This window comes from Ambystoma mexicanum, chromosome 9 (genome assembly GCF_040938575.1).
Source record: "Ambystoma mexicanum isolate Mex_15411 chromosome 9, UKY_AmexF1_1, whole genome shotgun sequence".
Taxonomy (NCBI): Eukaryota; Metazoa; Chordata; class Amphibia; order Caudata; family Ambystomatidae; genus Ambystoma; species Ambystoma mexicanum.
The window spans coordinates 1,148,471,973-1,148,489,533 of NC_090931.1; positions in this window are offsets into that span (position 1 = coordinate 1,148,471,973).

The following is a 17,561-nucleotide window of genomic DNA, read 5'->3' on the forward strand; positions in this document are numbered from 1 at the left end:
GGCGCTGCGGCTCTGAGGCTGAAGGCCTCATTTTGAGCTTCTACTAAAGAAAAGTGGTAAGTATTCGCAAACAAAGGGCAAGTAATGCTAAGTTATATAGGTATTTATGTCTAAAATACATTTCCTTTGGCTTTTCTCATCTGGTATCCATTGACAATTCAAAGTGGAACGTGGACATTTGCCTCTAAGATGTTATTCAGACGACTCGGGTACTATTCTTGTTCTTGAGTATTCAATACGTTTATCACTACAATGAAGCTCATCTATGGGTGCAATTGCTGTTTTTCATTCCAGTCATGCACACATTTTGTTATCAATGAAGGTAACATAGTTTACAATGAAGATGCTTAAGAATCATGTTTGAATTTGAACCTTATAACATGCTAATGTTTGTCTTTTTTTCCAATTTCTATTTGTATTGTCTATGCTTTCTTTCAATATTCACTTTTTGTGGACCACGTGTAACAATGTTGGTAGATCATGCTTATAGTGTTCAGCCCTGAATATGGATTTATATCCGAAATGCATTGGCTATAGGACACTTAATTTAAATGTGCACTGTCTTTGATGATGTAATAAAGTGACTGAGTTGTAAAACAATGATCATGAGAGACGAAGTTGTATTATAATAAACGCTGTATTGAAATGTTTTTAATGTTCATATATACTTTGACTCAAGCTGTGATCAGGGGAGAGAGAGCACACTTGGTAGGCTCAGGGGCAACTCTGAACCTATTAGTGTTTCATTGTAAACTGTAACATTTCCTTCCAACAGCACATTAACAACATATCTCAGACTTCTTGTTATCATGTCACACTGCTCTGCAAGATTAAGCCATTGCTCCGTCATTACAACTACTCGACTATGTTACAGGTCCTTGTGATTGGACGCAGTGATTAGGAAAACACACACCCTGCCATTCACCTGGTGCCTCCCAAGGTGGTCCATCGTGTTGCGGCATGCCTCATAACAGATTCCAAGAAATTAAACAGCATCACCCCCATTTTGCATGATGAACACTGGCTACCTATACCAACCAGGAATGTCTTCAAAATCGCCTTTATCGCATACAAAGCAGGCACAGCCCAAATGCATGCCTATCATGTTGCCAAAGTTGCCACCTCTGTTGTCACACAGCCCTTTATAAAACCAGACCACCAAGCATTGAAATAAAAGTGGGAAGCTGGGAGAAGACTGGGAAATAGTCCATCTCTTGCTATTCCCAGCATACTGACATACTATCCAGTTTGCAATCAGGACTGCTCCAGTGCTCCTACAGTTCAGAAAAGAAGTTAAGACACTAAGGAACACCAAGGAATAATTTACAATCCCATGTCCCTGGATTACCACCACTCGCTATAGACACTCGGGAGCATGCGACTGACTGAAGCGGAGCAGGCAAATGGAAATGCATAAAGCGTCACAGAGATAGAAAGGGGAAAGAAAAGTAAACTAGTGAATATTGAAACAAGGGAAACGTGAACGAGAGAGACTAAGAGAAAGACATAAAGCAGAGCGTGCAAGGGATGCAAAGGAAAATGACTATATGAAAGATGGCACGAGTGACCTGAAATGAGAGGGAAGGGCACAAGTGACCCGTTAGAGTGAACAAGGGTCTAGTGGGCATGGAAAGTTAAAGAAAGTGAAAGTGTGCACGGGAAGCAAAAAGGAAGGCGCCAATGAGCATGAAAAGGTAAAGAAAGCACACAAGTGCAGGAGAAGGAAAGAAAGGTGCCAGTGGGCACAAGAACAAAAGTCAAGAAAACAGAGGGGAACAACAAGGAGTGCAGAAAGCCCCGGAAGGAAGAAGTTAAGATCAGGAAGTAAAAGGGATGGGTTAAAGCTCAGAGTGGTTGGCTTAGGAGGTGCAAATGACCTGGTGTTTTTGAAAGTCTCTGATGCTAACCCTTTGAAAGAACTGTATATGAAGATAAAGGCACATCCTGACAAACTGAACTGGTGTAGCTCAAGAGGAGCATAAGCCCACGGAAGGGAACCCTGAGAGGCCAATAGTTGAACTTGTGTTTGAACGTCAAGATGGGCCTGAGCTTGAGGAAGGGAACCCTGAAAGGCCTAAAAGCTGAACTTGTGTTTGAAGCTCAAAGGCGCCTGAGCTTGGGGAAGGGAACCCTAAGAGGCCTTAAAGCTGAACTTGTGTTTGAATTTGGAAGAGCCCTGACCTTGGGGAAGGGATCCCTAAAAGGCCTATCAAGGTGGAATCGTGATTATTTTGTGCTAACGTAGAAACTGAAGCTTGGGGAAGGGAACCCCAAGGCATTAAAGACATTGCTTGATTATTTTGTTTTACTGAAGGAACTGAATCTTGGGGAAGGGAACCCCAAGGCATTAAAGACATTGGGCCTCATTACAAGTCCCGGTGGCCGAGGATATCAGGCGTTAAAAAGTGCAAGTCCCTATTCTTATAGAGCTCCCTTGGACTCCATTGGAATGGGGACACAAAAGCACTAGGACCGTTCCTAATGGTGCCAGTGCTTCTGTGAAAACTCTGCGGGCCGGTGCCATTACGTCTGGCAGGTCAGACCTGCCGGGCACTATGGGCCCGGCCCACAGGTACGGTGCAACCGGTACCCTTATTTCCAGACCGCCACACTTGTAATGAGGCCCATTGACATTGTTTGAACTATGGAGAAGGTCTTATGAACAGTCCTTTTTGATTGAACTCATCCTTTTTTAAGCTGACCAACCTAATCTACGTCTGGTACAAAGACCACCTAAAACCAATCCTGGTTTCCTATTTTTGTTGAACCACCACTTTTTGCTTTTGAAAGACTTCCTAACACATTTTTGTCAAAGAGTGAGAGCAAGCATAGGTTTACACACAGACGGATTATGATTTTGGACTTTTAGACTTCAACAGCCCTTAGAAACATCAGTTGAGGGAAACATCCCTTTAGTGTTTAGTTTAGTTTAGTTTATTTATTTATAATGCGCACCTCACCCATAGATATCTGGGTGCAGTACAAGATGATGCAGATTTCTTAGTTACACAGCAAAGATAAGCTGTACAATAACATATCTTAGTTACAAAGGTACAAATGAACTATACAATCAGATATCTGACAAGATGTACAAAGGTAGTTTCAAGATAGGAACCAGTTAGTTGCATAGGTACAAATAAACTATACAATCAGATATCTGACAAGATGTACAAAAGTAGTTTCAAGATAGGAACTAGTTAGGGCCAGTTAGGCATTAAACCAACCCAAGAACTTTTACAAATAATGTTTGAGAAAGGGTATCTTTGAGTCTGTGTCTCTTTTGATACCATGCCTGTCTCTCACCCTTCAGTTCAGGACTAAACCCCTGACAGTGTTTGTATACTATTATCCTGGAACATTCAGTGCTTCAGCTATTTAGGAATGGAATATGGATTATTTAATCATCTCTCTCTGTTCTCTATAATAACTTTGCAGGAGACCTGGATAACCAAGGACTTGCTCTTAAAAAACAGGGTCACCATACCACAGGCAGCTACTAAAGGCCCTCCAGGACATCCTGGTGGTGCTCTTCTAATAAACGGCTCCTCTGTGTTTAATTCGTGAGAGTTGGAAATGGATTCATAATTTCCGTTAGTTGGTCTCCTGATGGGCGAGGAACATAAGGCTAAAAAATGTACATGCTTAATCATTAATGTGTAGGATCCTTCAGGTCTATTGTTGACCTACTGGGTGCTCCATGTAGGGGACTTTAATGCAAACATTCTGCCCAATTTGAATGAAGCCGGGGGGATACCTGAGGCTGTACCTAAGCAAGAGACATTTGATAAAAATGGCAGATACTGGGTGTAACTTCTGAGTTCCTGCATATGCTTAACAGAAAATGCAAACGTGACACCCGGGTTAATTTTACCCAGGTCATGAGTGGCGCTGCTACTATCCATTGAATATGCATTTGCTATGCCTGCCTTGTTTCAGCAAAATGTGGATCTATTTGTGATACCGAGGGATCACTTTCCTCTCTTCCACGTATTAGAATTGGTCATTTCTCAGCTGCAGCAGGATAGAGGGGATGCCTTTGAATATTAGTGGAGGGAGGAACTGTATAGTATGGAATTCTGTTAACTTGAGGCTGTAAATCAACCTCTTGTAAATGAACGGCTCATTAATGTATTCAGATTGCTTGAAGGAGTGTGAGGAACTGATTATCTGGTGAAAGTGTGAGGGGGACTTGAATCCAGAGTAAATGTGTGCCCACCATTAAGTGTTGAGCAATACATCATAGGGTTTGTTACAAACATTTACCCTAAATTCTAGGTCTCATTTTGACTCCCCTGAGTAACAAATGTGTAGGGTACAGCCATGCACCCTGCTTCCATCTGGGGCCTTTTGATACAAACATTAGGAATGAAAAGAGGGCCCTGTGTAGGGACATAGGGAAGATCATTGCGCTAGCTCGTGGTAGTAGCTCTGCGGCTTCACTAATTAAAGAGTGCAAACGTCATTATAGCTCCTGGCTTAAATCCTATCAGAAAAATGTAAGGAGTAAAAAAGGTGTGATCTGACTGATGCTGTGCTTAGAAATAACTTGAGAAACGGTTGTCAACTGGTTAATGCCAAATACCTACTTCCTTTCAAGGTTGCTAATGTTGGAGAAAAGGCATGGGTGTCTAATCTATGTACTACCAATGACTGTCCGCAGACAGATCTTTTCAATTCTGATGTCTTTGGCAATGTAACCTGAGCACACAAGATATAGAACAAGATATCATATCGTTAAAGAGTTCCTGTGCTCCTGGGCCAGACAGCTTCATCAATGTACTCCCTGGTTGGTGGAGTAATTTGCTGCATCAGTTGTTCATTGGTATTTCAATCACACAAATTCTGCCAGATTCCTGGTGGAAATGTGTGATCATTCCCATTCATAAAAAGGTTTTGTAGAGAAGAACAAAATTATCAATTGCTGGCAATGTTGGACATTCCAGCTAAGATATTCGCTAGAGTGTTATTGCTGCAACTGTTTAAATAGCCCTAAGATACTGGAGTTGTGCCTACTTTTCAAACAGCATTTTGTAAAGGGGCCAGTACCCTTACCGATTTTCTGGCCACAGCTATCGCAATAGAATACTCCTGGTATGTCTGCAACTGTACTACCTATGCAGTATTTGTGGAATACAGTGCCACCTTTGACTCTGTATCTAGAGTTAAGCTCTCGAGAAAACTGATGAGTGGGGGATTCTGCAGGGTCTCCATAGAATGATAATAGAACTTTATATTAATATGAAAGTTAAGGTTAGGTTAACCAATACTGGGGAGACCACTAATGTCATAAATACATATGCTGCCCTGAAACAGTGCTGTATTTTAGCTCCTCTTTTATCTGTTAGGTTAGGTGGATCCAAGATCTTCTGGCTCGGCTATGCCGTCGACTTGATCCTTCTAGACCTATGCTCAATGGAATTGCAGAATTCCTTGCATAATCTGCTGAAATACATTTTGGATAATGATTTGCTCATTCATATCTCCAAAACGAAATCAATGGGCCTCATTAGTTCATTATCAATGGGCTCCATTACAGGGTTCCTTCAATGAGGAATAACCGGGTCATTCCAACATTGGAGGATCCAGTTAATCCTCCTTGAAGGAAACATTCCCCATTCCCATTTGAGCCCCCATAGGGCTCAATGGGAATGGGGAGGGAGGTAATAACGGGCACATTACAAATGGCCCGTTATTACCTCCCTCTTCCCCTCACGGAATCCGGAAAGGAAGTCAAAGGGAACCTCGTAATCGCCGCTCAAGTAATGAAGGGTGCCGGTCTCATACTGGCACCCTTCATTACGTGAGAGCCAGGGTTGTAATGAGGCCCAATGTGTTTTAGGTTGAGCAAGGCAAAGCGGGGACCAAGTTTGTTTGAAATTAAAATTTGGAACACTTTTGATATAACAAGTATCTTGTAATGACTTTTTGGGAGTCACATTCGTTGAGACGCTGATGTGAGAAAAGCACTTCAATAAAGTTAAGGTATAAATCAGGCAGCTTATTTTGGCAGTCAACCAATTTGTTAAGATGCATTCATGCAGAGATTCATATGGAATGTTACTCTATGGTGCCGAAGTTTGGGATGGGAAGTACTACAATACATTGGACTCTGTGGAGAGGTGTTTTCTGAAATTCCTCCTTGGTCTACCCAATTCCATTCCAGTTGAGTATGTCTATCTGGAAACCAAGTTTAATGCTTTACATTAAAGGACACTACAGAAAGGCAACCACTGCTGTATGGCCCTCAATGTGGACACCTGGACTTCAATCATGCACTGCTGAGATGCTCCAAGACTGCCAAGACTCTGGCACTGGCGTTTATGCCTCCCACGTCTGACATAGCCGCCATCCCTCTTTCCCGAAACATGACTAATTCCCACTGTGCAACCATTCCACTTATGCTCGTTATTATGAGTTTGCACACTTATTATGCCTAATTGTGATTCCAGTTAATATGTCTTCTACTCTTTGCTGTGAACCTGGAGTGCACCTATGACACATTGTGCCACCATTCAATATATGCTGCTATCTGTTCAACCGTTCCACTTATGTTCTCTCTTATGAGCTTGCACACTTACTATGCCCTACTGTGATTCCAGCTAATATGTCTGCTACTCTTTACTGTGAACCTGGAGTGCGCCTATGACACACTGTACCACTGTTCCATTTATGCTCCTGTCTCCCACGTCTTATGTAGACCCCAGCCCCCTGAGTGTGGCTTTCCTGGAACATGACTAAGTCCCACTGTGCAACCATTCCACTTAAGTTGGCTATTATAATATCACACACCTACAGTGCCCTATTGTGATTCCAGCTAATATGCCTACTACTCTTTACTGTGGACCTGGAGTGCACCAATCACCCTATATTCCACTGTTCCCCTATGTTTGGCATGAGGTTCTCGCATACTAACCATGCCTTACTGAGAATTTAGCAAGCAGGGCATACCTAAAGACCCTTCCTCATATTTTTATTTCTCTGAGATTTTCCTATTTCACTGAGATTTTCTTCACCCTACCGTCTTGTATCCATGTATCCTGCAACTGTATTGTAGCTTGTGTCATGTATTCACCATGCAAACGTAACTAGCGCCTAGATGCCCCAGGGCGTTGTGTGGTGCTATAAATACAAAATAAATAAATAATTGTGTCTTGAAGGTTGGTAAAATTAACCTAATTTTGAAAGTTATTCAGGCAGCTGAGGACACTTTGTTGGGAGTCATTAGGAAATCTATGGAGGCATAATTTTTGGGTTTTAAATTCATTACTAGTCACAAGCTGAGGTCAAATTCACAAGTTGCGGGATGTCAACACTGGATGTCTCTTTAAGCAACTACCTGTTTACAAAAATCAGCATCTATGAGAGAAGAGCACTATATAGAATTGCAACTGAGCAACATTTGGTTGACCTGGCCACCAAGAGATCTTCTGGTGAATATATAGCTCATTGTTTGATAGGGCTGGGAAGTAATGGCTATCTTAGTGCTTACCCTTATAATGACATTGCCAAGACGTATATGCACATCAAATTCAACCAGGTGTATGTGCTTGGTGATATCAAGAGTTGTGTGGGTTCCCCTTGGGAGACTCCTGGCTGTCGATTATGTGGCATGGAGGGAAATGAGACTACAAAACATCTTTTGATTAGATGTGAGGCACTCAGTGTCATTCACTGTAACATTGTTAGGGCATATGGTCATCACACAGATTCCTCAGATTATTCCCATTTGTGGTTTAGATATTTTGATGGGTATGATGTAAACCTCATTTATAATTTGATAAAAATGTAGGGAAAACATATGGAAATATTGTGTAATATGTATAAATGATCTATGGTGGGTAATGTGGCCCACCTAGAAGTTAAAATGTCAAACTTTACAGAGAAAAATAGAAATACACTTGCTTACATAATCGCGTAATTGAAAACATTTCATTACAGTCAAAATATTAGCATAAAACAGACGATTTATACACATCTTTACAAATGGTACTCAAAAGCTCTTTTCATGTAATCTATTCATGTAATCTATTCACCTACCGTAACTTTACACTATTTATCAAAGATCCGCTCTATTCTGCTTATTTCTAGGTGAATTTGCCCCAGAGAACACATTTCTTCCAAGGTCAACACATTTCATAGAAAGCAAATAATTACAATTCCTAAAAAGAAAGGGCTTTCAGTAACATTTTTAAGACATTCAAGAAATGTATCAATGCTAAATTTAAGGATACAGAATGTCCATTACAAATGTTTTCCCATAATTCATTTGAGGTTACATTTTTTATAATCCCCACATTTTTTTAAAAATGAACAGCATCCTCTCCTTTAGAAGCTTAGGGCAAATTAATACAATATGCATTAAAAACTCCACTTCTTTCATATTTGGACAGAATCTGCAAGCATTCAGTTCTATTAACCATTTTAACCATCTGCCTTTTACTTCTCTAGTCATCCATAGATTGAATGTACATCTTAAGAACTAATTACAGTATTTTTGATCAGGGAATTTTTGCATGTATAATAAGGATTTGGTGGAGAGACTTGATTATGAATGCACCCTCCTTAAATTATTTGTATCTATTACATTCTTGCCAAGTCTTTGTCCAGTTGCAATACCACCATTTCTTTTTCGCTCAGTCAGGGTTGAGAAATAGAGTTTCTGCTTTGATATCTTCCCCCAACATTAATGTCAGGTAGTATTTCTTCCAGGATATCAAAGATTTATCATGTTGACCCTCTAGAATATGTGCAATAGAGGGGAGAATGCTAGACATTTATTTAAAAGACATTTTCTATATAAAGATAGGGTGTGCCAGACTACTATAATCCTAAATGATAGCAACCCTAGTTCGAAACAAATAATCTGTATAGGAAGGCTCTTAGGAAGTGCAAGTACCCTCTTCCAATAAACCCCCACCAGTAGTTCCCAACTTGACTTGGGTTCACATAGCTTGGTTTCTGATCCATAGATTACAATAGGAACAGATTTTTTGGTTTAACGAATGTTATAATTGGTATGCATGAGAATTTGCCATATTTCCTATGAATCATGGCTCCCTGGGCAGCCATAGTCTCAATTTTCCGCCTGGAGCCCTCTTTATAAGGGATGTCCTGCATGCTTGCGATAACACTCAGACCCAAGTATTTATGCTCTGAAACAATTTCCAGCAGTTTCTTATATATCGTCCATTTAAATGGATAATTGTTATGGACCCTTTTTATGACATAATTAGAATGTTGGTTTTATCTACATTAATTGTTAGGGAGTTTTCCCTTGTGTACTGTCCTAAAGCCTCTAGTTGCCTCTGCAATGAAATTGAATAAACATATCGGCATATAACAGCCATGAAATGGAGATCACTCATAGTTGTGGAGGAAATGAATCCGTTTTATTGAAGTGGAACCTGAAGGCAAATCTTGTTCGTGCTCATGCCAGAATGAATACAGCCCTCTAGGGAAATAGGCAAAGAAATAGCTTGCAAGGATAACCAGGTATAATTGTACATAATACAAAGATATCAGGAAAGTACTATGCTGCTCAAGAACATTATAGTTAATCTGGTTAATCTAAGTACAAGCAGAAGCTTAAAAAGCCAAATGGCATCATCATATAGAGTAGAAACTAGCGCCACTGATTGGCGAGGCCATATACATGGGCCTGCTCCATAGGGGATGCCAGGCTATAATTGGTTCACATTTCCGATGTATGTCAGTTCCCACGTGGGTCAGCTGGGCTCATCTGTCCGCAGAGTGAAGGTCAGGTCTCTCATGAGTTACAATATAAAAACTGATATGATACAGTAAGCCGACTACTATAGCACTATGGCATGCACCTGGGAGGCTCAAAGGCTGGTGCCAGAGGGAAGGGAGGAAGAAACACAATCCCGCTGACCCACACATTCTGTGCTTTGCTGATACCGCACTCCTTGCACCTCAGGCCTCCACCGTCATTTTGAGCTATAATGTATCCCTCCCTGCGCCTCGTGTTACAAAGGATGCGTTTATGTGGAGAGGTGAAGCAGTCGTACATGCTTTGATCGTTTATGGCAATGGGTTTATGATTTGGTTTGGTTTGTTTTTTTATTTATATAGCGTGCAAATCCCAGAGGCATCTAGGTGCTTTAGCTTAAGAATATGGTTACAGTAAGTGCAGTACAACAAAATACAGACTCAGGCATACCTTAGTCTTGGGTAGTGCAGGACAATACATACAGGAAAGCAGGTACATGTGAGGACATGATCAGTACAGATAATATATGTCTTTACTTCTATTTGGGCTGGGGTCATTCACTTATCATAAAAAACAGGGGTGTGGGCAGGGAGATGGTGTGGGCCATGGCTCAGGGTAGTCTGGGCAAGGGTCAGAGGTCTGCTGGCAATTCCGCTGTGATGAATGAGCACTGTGAGGAACCTGGTGTTGTCTCACGGCCTTGCAGGGGGCATTCCTCCCAGTGATACTGAGTAATTGCAACAATGGAGGGACCAGGGGAAGCTTCCATGAGAACTGGCTGTTCATGCTCATCACGTCTGAATATTCTGGGCCTAGTCGAGTACTTCCATGGAGCTAAAGTTATGCTGCATGGCCATGCAAGACTGTGCATTGACCATAACTACAAAATGGCATTCTTTTCTATGCATGCACTGGGCCTATAAGCATAATGTTCCCGATATGCTGTATCTGTGCCGAATTTCATAGCACTGTCCTTTCCCTCTTGCACAATACATGACTTCATGTGGATTAGCCTCATCTTAAATTTTCTAGGGGGTGCAATTGACTCATTTCATCCCAACAAGTCCCAAATCTCTTATAAAAAAATGAAACAGGATTTGTGTCAGAATGCAATCCTGTTTAAGGCCACGTAAAGTTGGTATTGGGTCCGTCAATAGGCCCTCCAGATTTAATTTTACTTGAATAGAAGTTTCCGAATAAAGCTGAATAATACGATTTAGAATACAATGTGGGCCTCCCGCATTTTACATCTTTTTCCAGAGTAATAGCCTTGGGACTGAGTCAAATGCCTGCTTGAAATCCACAAATGCAAGATAGATTGCCTGACCAGTATGCTGCACCCGCTTTTTTTATTGAAGTTAATGTTAGCAAATTCACTGCGTACCCAAACCTGCAACAAACCATGATTGTCGTTTATCATAATGTTTATATCTCTTTATCCAATGTAATATTGCTTTCAAAAATAATTGGGAAAACAATTTTCCTGTATCATCTAAGAGAGTTATTGGGTAATAGTCTTGAGGGGTTTTCCCTATCTCCCTTTTTAAAAATTGGAACAATTACTGAATATTTACAGGAGTGAGGAATCTTCCCAGTTTCCACTACTTGGCAAAAAATCTGAAATAGTGTTAATGCCCATTGATCAGGATATGATTTTAACATTACATTTGTTAGACCATGTTGGTCCGGTGTGCTTGAAGAACACATTTTTTTAATCTCAGTCAGGATATCTTCCGGACTGTATACCCAATCAGACAGATCAATCCTGTCTGGCTGTATCGCCCCTTTAGCTTCTTCACCTGATTTAGCAAACAGATCCTTCCCGAATCTGGTTAATCATTACAGGAAAAGTCTGATCATTTCATCCTATTTTCTATAGGGCCCATATTTGAGGACTTGATTTAGAGGATATTGCCTGCAACATACTTTCTCCATCCTTTTGAACCATGGCTGACCTATGCATTCTTATTCTTAAAAGGTTTTTTGCATTTGAGTTTTATTATTGTTAACATACTCCCTTTGTTTTTATGATCCCCTTGAAGGATTAATCTTTTCTCCTTTCTATACTGGGACTTCTTCTGTTGTACTTCTTGATCAAAGATATGTTTGAAAGTGAAGTATGGACGCTGACTAGTACATATTCTTTCAGCAAACAGATTTAGCACAGAGATATATCCCTGACCCTCACGGTCATGGTCCTTTTGATAGTTTTCACTCAACACTGCACATTTTTCTAGCTTCAGTTCTATCCATTCCAATCTATTTGCACCTCCTTCCAATGTCACTCTATATGCATAGAAGTCCCTCTGTGAGGGATCAAGGGATGCATGTAGTTAGCAAAAGGTTAGGATTTCATTGTCGCTATTCTGCGTCTGGATAATATGAAAATCTGTTATTTCATTAAACGCAGTTCTGGAGGCAAAGACATAATCAATTATCCTCATCTGGTTCGCCTTCCTCCAGGTAGGCTGTGGTGGAGTATCCCCTTTGAATGTCCCATTACGCATTCTGAATTTGTTTCTTTTTTTTTTTAAATATAACCAGCATTGGCCTATTTCTACTACCCATATGCCAAACATGTATGGCTACTAGAAAAGCCACCTTTTCTGAAAACAGTTTAAGAGAAACATCAGCTAGATATCTAATGGAGCGTCTTGTAGTGCCCTCAGAACTAGCAGCAAATCCAGAGTGTGAAACAAAGACTGTCAACGTGGTCTATTCAACTCAAATCTATGGAAAGATTTGGTGACCAGAGATCCTACCTGGGACAGATGCACCCAGTTAAGACCCAGTTGACACTTAAGGATTCAGACAGAGTCTAAATCGGTAACTATCTCTCATGAGATACATGGCCTGCAAATGATTGGCCTGAGAGTGGAAACACATTTTTGGGGAGCACCAAGGGAATCATACTTTCATGCTTACATCAAGCAAGGAAAGAATGCCAATGACAGACATGCTTGAACAGTAAAATACTTCATAGCCTCATACCCTGTCATAGCCCTTTCTATGCTGGACTCTGCAATATCTGATACTCTTGATGTTCTTTCCCCTGCCATGAGGATCCGCTTAAAGCCCAAAGCCAAGTGCAACTCTTGGTACGGCTCTGACCTAGTCACCCTTAAAGTCGAACCCTCCTGTCCCCTACCAGGCCCTCTGCACAGCCCTAGCTTCTCATTTCATCTCTAAAACTCAGGACATCTTGTCCTCTCCCTCTTCCTCTCCCTCACCTCCCTCTTCTCACCGCTCTTCCTCTGGCCCTTCTTTGGCCACTTCTAATCCCTCCTTCTCTGCCTTTCCCCTGTTCTCCCCAGACAATGTTTCTAGACAAGTCTGATCTACGAAGGTCTAGTCAAAACAGGTTCACGTCCAGCTCTGTCACAAGCTTTGACATTCTCCTCCCTGACAGCTACAAGATCCTCTCTGTGCCCAGGCCCAATTGTTCTGGAGGAGGTGTAGCCACAATCTTCCCTGAATGGATTCCTGCCTCTGTCATTCCTATGCAGGCCTACTTCTCTTTCGAAAGCCTCATCTGCAAGCTCTCTCTCTTTCCTAGCCATTCCCTTACTGTGGCTACTATCTATCGGCCACCTGTTCAGATCTCCTCCTTCATCTCTGAGTAGGCGGGCCTCTCCTCTTCCCTCCTGGCCTCGATCGCTCAACTCCTCCTTCTTAGAGACTTTAACATCCACCTGGATGCTTCCAGTCCTTCCTCTGGACTATTTTGCAACCTCTGCAAATCTCTCTCACTCTCTATCCTCCACTCTGGTCCGACTCACCTTGGAGGGCACACTCTGGATGCTCTGATCTCTACAGACCTTCCCCTTGCTATCTCTTTCATGACTCCTCTCCTCTGGAGTGATCACTTTCTCCTTTTGTCCCAGCTCACTCTCTCCACCTATCAGGCCAAGCCAACTCCAGCAATGCCACCTACCTTTGCGGTTATCCAACCCATGATGCGTGTGTCAGTTAAGGCTTTGGCCACCATTTTCTCGCCTGCTTCCCCCTTCGACTGACTCACACCCTGACATACCCTTTCTATGCTCCACTCTGCTATATCTGATTCTCTTAATGTTCCTGCCCCTCTCATGAGGATCAGCTTGAAGACCAAAGCCAAGTGCAACTCTTGGTATGACTCTGACCTAGTCACCCTTAGAGGCAAGTGCAGGATGGCTGAGAGGAAATGGCGAGCTTCCGGTACATCCTCTGACAATCTGGCCTGCTGCCTGCTCCAAAGGCAATACCGGATCTCTGTCCACACCAAGAAGAGATCCCACATTTAAGCGCACATCTATGCGGAATCCAACAACTCAGCCAAGCTCTTTAAAATCTGCACAGAGCTGGCCAATCCTGCTGAATCTCCTCTCCCATCCCAGGCCCTCCCACAGCCCTGGCTTCTCATTTCATCTCTAAAACTCAAGACATCCTGTCCTCTCTATCTTCCTCTCCCTCTCCTCCCTCTTCTCCCTGCTCTTCCTCTGGCCCTTCTGTGGCCACCTCTACTCCCTCCTTCTCTGCCTTTTCCCTCTTCTTCCCAACGTTTCTAAAACAATCTGATCTATAAATGTCTCATCAAAACAGGTTCTCCCATGTTCCTCCAAAAACATCAAGGACCACATTACACCCTGGCTCCTGCTCTGGCTGACTTCTGCAACCAATCATTTGACACTGGCATCTTCCCTTCCCCCCTGAAGCACTCCCTTGTGTACCCTATTCTCAAGAAACCCTTTGCCGACCCCTCCTGCCCAGCTAACTATCAAACAATCTCCATCACTCCTTTCCTGGGCTTAACTCATGGAAAAGTTGGCCATCTCCCAGCTTATTCTTCTCACTGAAACTGTTGGTTGTCTCCATGACCATCAGTCTGGCTTCAGAGATGCCAGAAGCATGGAAAGTGCTCTCCTGAACATCTGTGAAGACCTGCTCTCCAACTTGGATTCTAATACCCCCTGTGTCCTCATCTTACTTGATCTCTCTTCTGCCTTTGACATGGTCAACCATGACATCCTGCTCAACCGTCTCCGTGAGAACATGGGTATCACCGATCAGACCATGGCTTGGCTGACCTCTTTCCTCTATGATCGACCCTCCGAGGTCCAACTTGGGTCCTTCCTCTCCTCTATCTCTATCTCTACCTTTGGTGTTCCCCAGGGATATAAGCTCTCACCATGGCTGTTCAACCAATAGCTGGCACTTCTTGCCCACCGCATTGCTGCTCTCTGCTCCAACTTTCAGTGCTATGCAGATGACACTCAGCTCATTTTCAGGCTCGCTTCCACCACCTCTTCTCCATCTCTCATTTCTGACCATCTGTCTGCTATTGTCAGGAATAAGGGCTGGTGCCGCCGGGGAGTAACTAAGTTTGCTTATTAAAGCATTGGTAAAGAGAACTACATTTCCCAGCATTCCGGGGAGGACCTGTAGTTCAGCGCAAGTTACCGCGCGTTGCCAGCTGCAAGTAATGAAAGGCAGCATAAAGTCAACAGGCTCGCGCCCGCAGGTGTGGCTTATTTCGTGTTCCTGGATGGGTGCGGTCGGAGCGAGACGTGAGCAAAGCTTTCCTTGCAACCCGTAAAACTTTGGAGCAAGACGAAGCGGGTGGACTGGCTGGCAGTTGCTACGGCGTTTTCTTCAGACTCCGAGTGGTCCCGAGGGGCCGCTCGGAGCTCAGATAAGTAACGGGCACATTACGCTGGTAAATACTGGGGAGCAGGATGAATGCGGGCGGGCTGGCTGACAGTGATTACGGCATTTTCTTCAGACTCTGAGTGGTCCCGTGGGGTCGCTCGGAGCTCAGATAAGTACTGGGCACATTACGAGTTTACAGCAAAGTGTGTGTTTTCAGTGAATCCTTGTTAAGGACTTCGATGCTTAATACCCGTGTGTTTAAAGGCACACAGCAGAGTGCGGACAATGTTTATGGTTGCTAAATCAGCAACATACAGTACAGGACCTTCAGGGTTAGGGGCTGTTTGGGCACAACAGTGATCTGGTGTCCTTGTCTGGGCATGTACATTATGGCTATATGTGTTCAGTGTTGCTTCAGCTTGCCCATCGGGCCATGCGTCATGTATTTCATGTATGGAATCTAATTCCATTGTTTGTGTTCATCTATGCTTGCTATATGTTTATCTTGTTACATGTTCACACGTATTAAGGTGTGTTTATACAATTTAGAGGTAGGCTGGAGGCAAGATTAATAGCGCATACCCTATGTGTTTGGTTGAGTAAAAGAACTAGATAAGGAGGTTTTTTCCCTGTGCTTCCCCTTTCCCATCCACCTTAGGAGTTCCCTAACCCTCTATCTGGTATTCCTACATCCCTACCCTATCCACAACCTCTTCCTAACTCCTCTTCCCCCCATTGGCTGCCATGTGGTGTCCTGTGTATATTATCAGGTGCCTGTGCCAACCACGGGTGGAGGGTCGAATTCATTCGGCTTCTGTGGTTCGGGGGAGAGTGTCGATTCCTCTCCTCCATTATTGTGTGCATTCTGACAGCTATCCAGGATTGGTGTGCCGCCAATGATCTCTGCCTTACTGCCAGTAAGACTGGGATTCTACTCATGGGCACAGCTGCTTCCTCTTTACCTGTTGCTCTCTGGCCGGCCTATCTTGGCCCTCTTCCTGCTCCCAACTGTGAGGCTAAAAACCTTGGGGTCATCTTCGACTCCACACTCTCCTTATCTCCTCACATCTCTGACATCTCTAAGAAGTCACACTACCAGCTGCACCTCATCAGAGTTATTCTTCCTTTCCTCTCCTTCTCCCAGAAGCTCACTGTCTCTAGAGCTCTGGTTCTCTCTAGTCTGGACTACTGCGAAAGCCCCTTTCTAACTCTGCCTGCTTCTACTCTCCGCCCTCTGCAACTCATCCAAAACAGGACTGCAAGACTTGTCCTTAGCCTCAAGCCCAGGCTTCAAATCCCTCCAGGACTGAAATCTCTGCACTGGTTCCAAGTGGCTCATAGGATTAAGTTCAAAATCCTATGCATTGTCCACAAGGCCTTCTAGGGCCTGGGGCCTCAATAACTTCAACTCTCTCTTCCTAAAACGTTTCCTTCTCTAGCTCTTTGCTCATCCGCCTCCAACTCCCACAGGGTCATTCGCTTCTCCAAGCAACGAGTTGGTGGTAGATATCACTGTTTGCCTGGGGCCTCCCTCTGGAATAGACTCCCTGCCTCTCTGAATCTTGAGGAAAACCATCTCTTGTTCCGGAAGGACCTCAAGACCTTCCTCTTTGCTTCTACTTTCTCTCCTCCTCTCCCCTACTGAACTCCTGGCTGAAACTGCACTGGTCACCTGGATGCCCTCTGACCTAGGGCTCAGATCCCTCTCCCACCAGTTGCACACCTGCACTGCCCCCCTGTCAACCCTTGCACTCGGGAGATGCTTCTGTATTCCTACATTCCCCTACTTGCACTTGACACTTGATGTCTGCACTTACCCTTGCACTTGCCACCAGGTGGCCGCGCATTTTTCTTATTGTTTATATTTATTTTGTATTTTATATTTTACTGTTGATCCAATGTACTGCACTGCACCCTCCCACTTTCCCCCCGCACTGCCCCCTTCCCCTGAACTTGCGTGATCTTAATGTCACCTGGCCTAGTAAGATTGTTGTCTCTGTCTTCCCTCTGTTTCCCCTCCCTTGCCTCGTCGTGCCTTGAAACACTTCTGTATAGCCACGTTATAAATGTCATGTCATATAATATCATATCATATTGTCATACCTTTTATAACAACCCATATGCTGCAGTTATACACTTTCAACATCTAAACTACTAAATGGTGGTTCCATGATGTCTCAGGTGGAAGCATAGGGGTCACTAG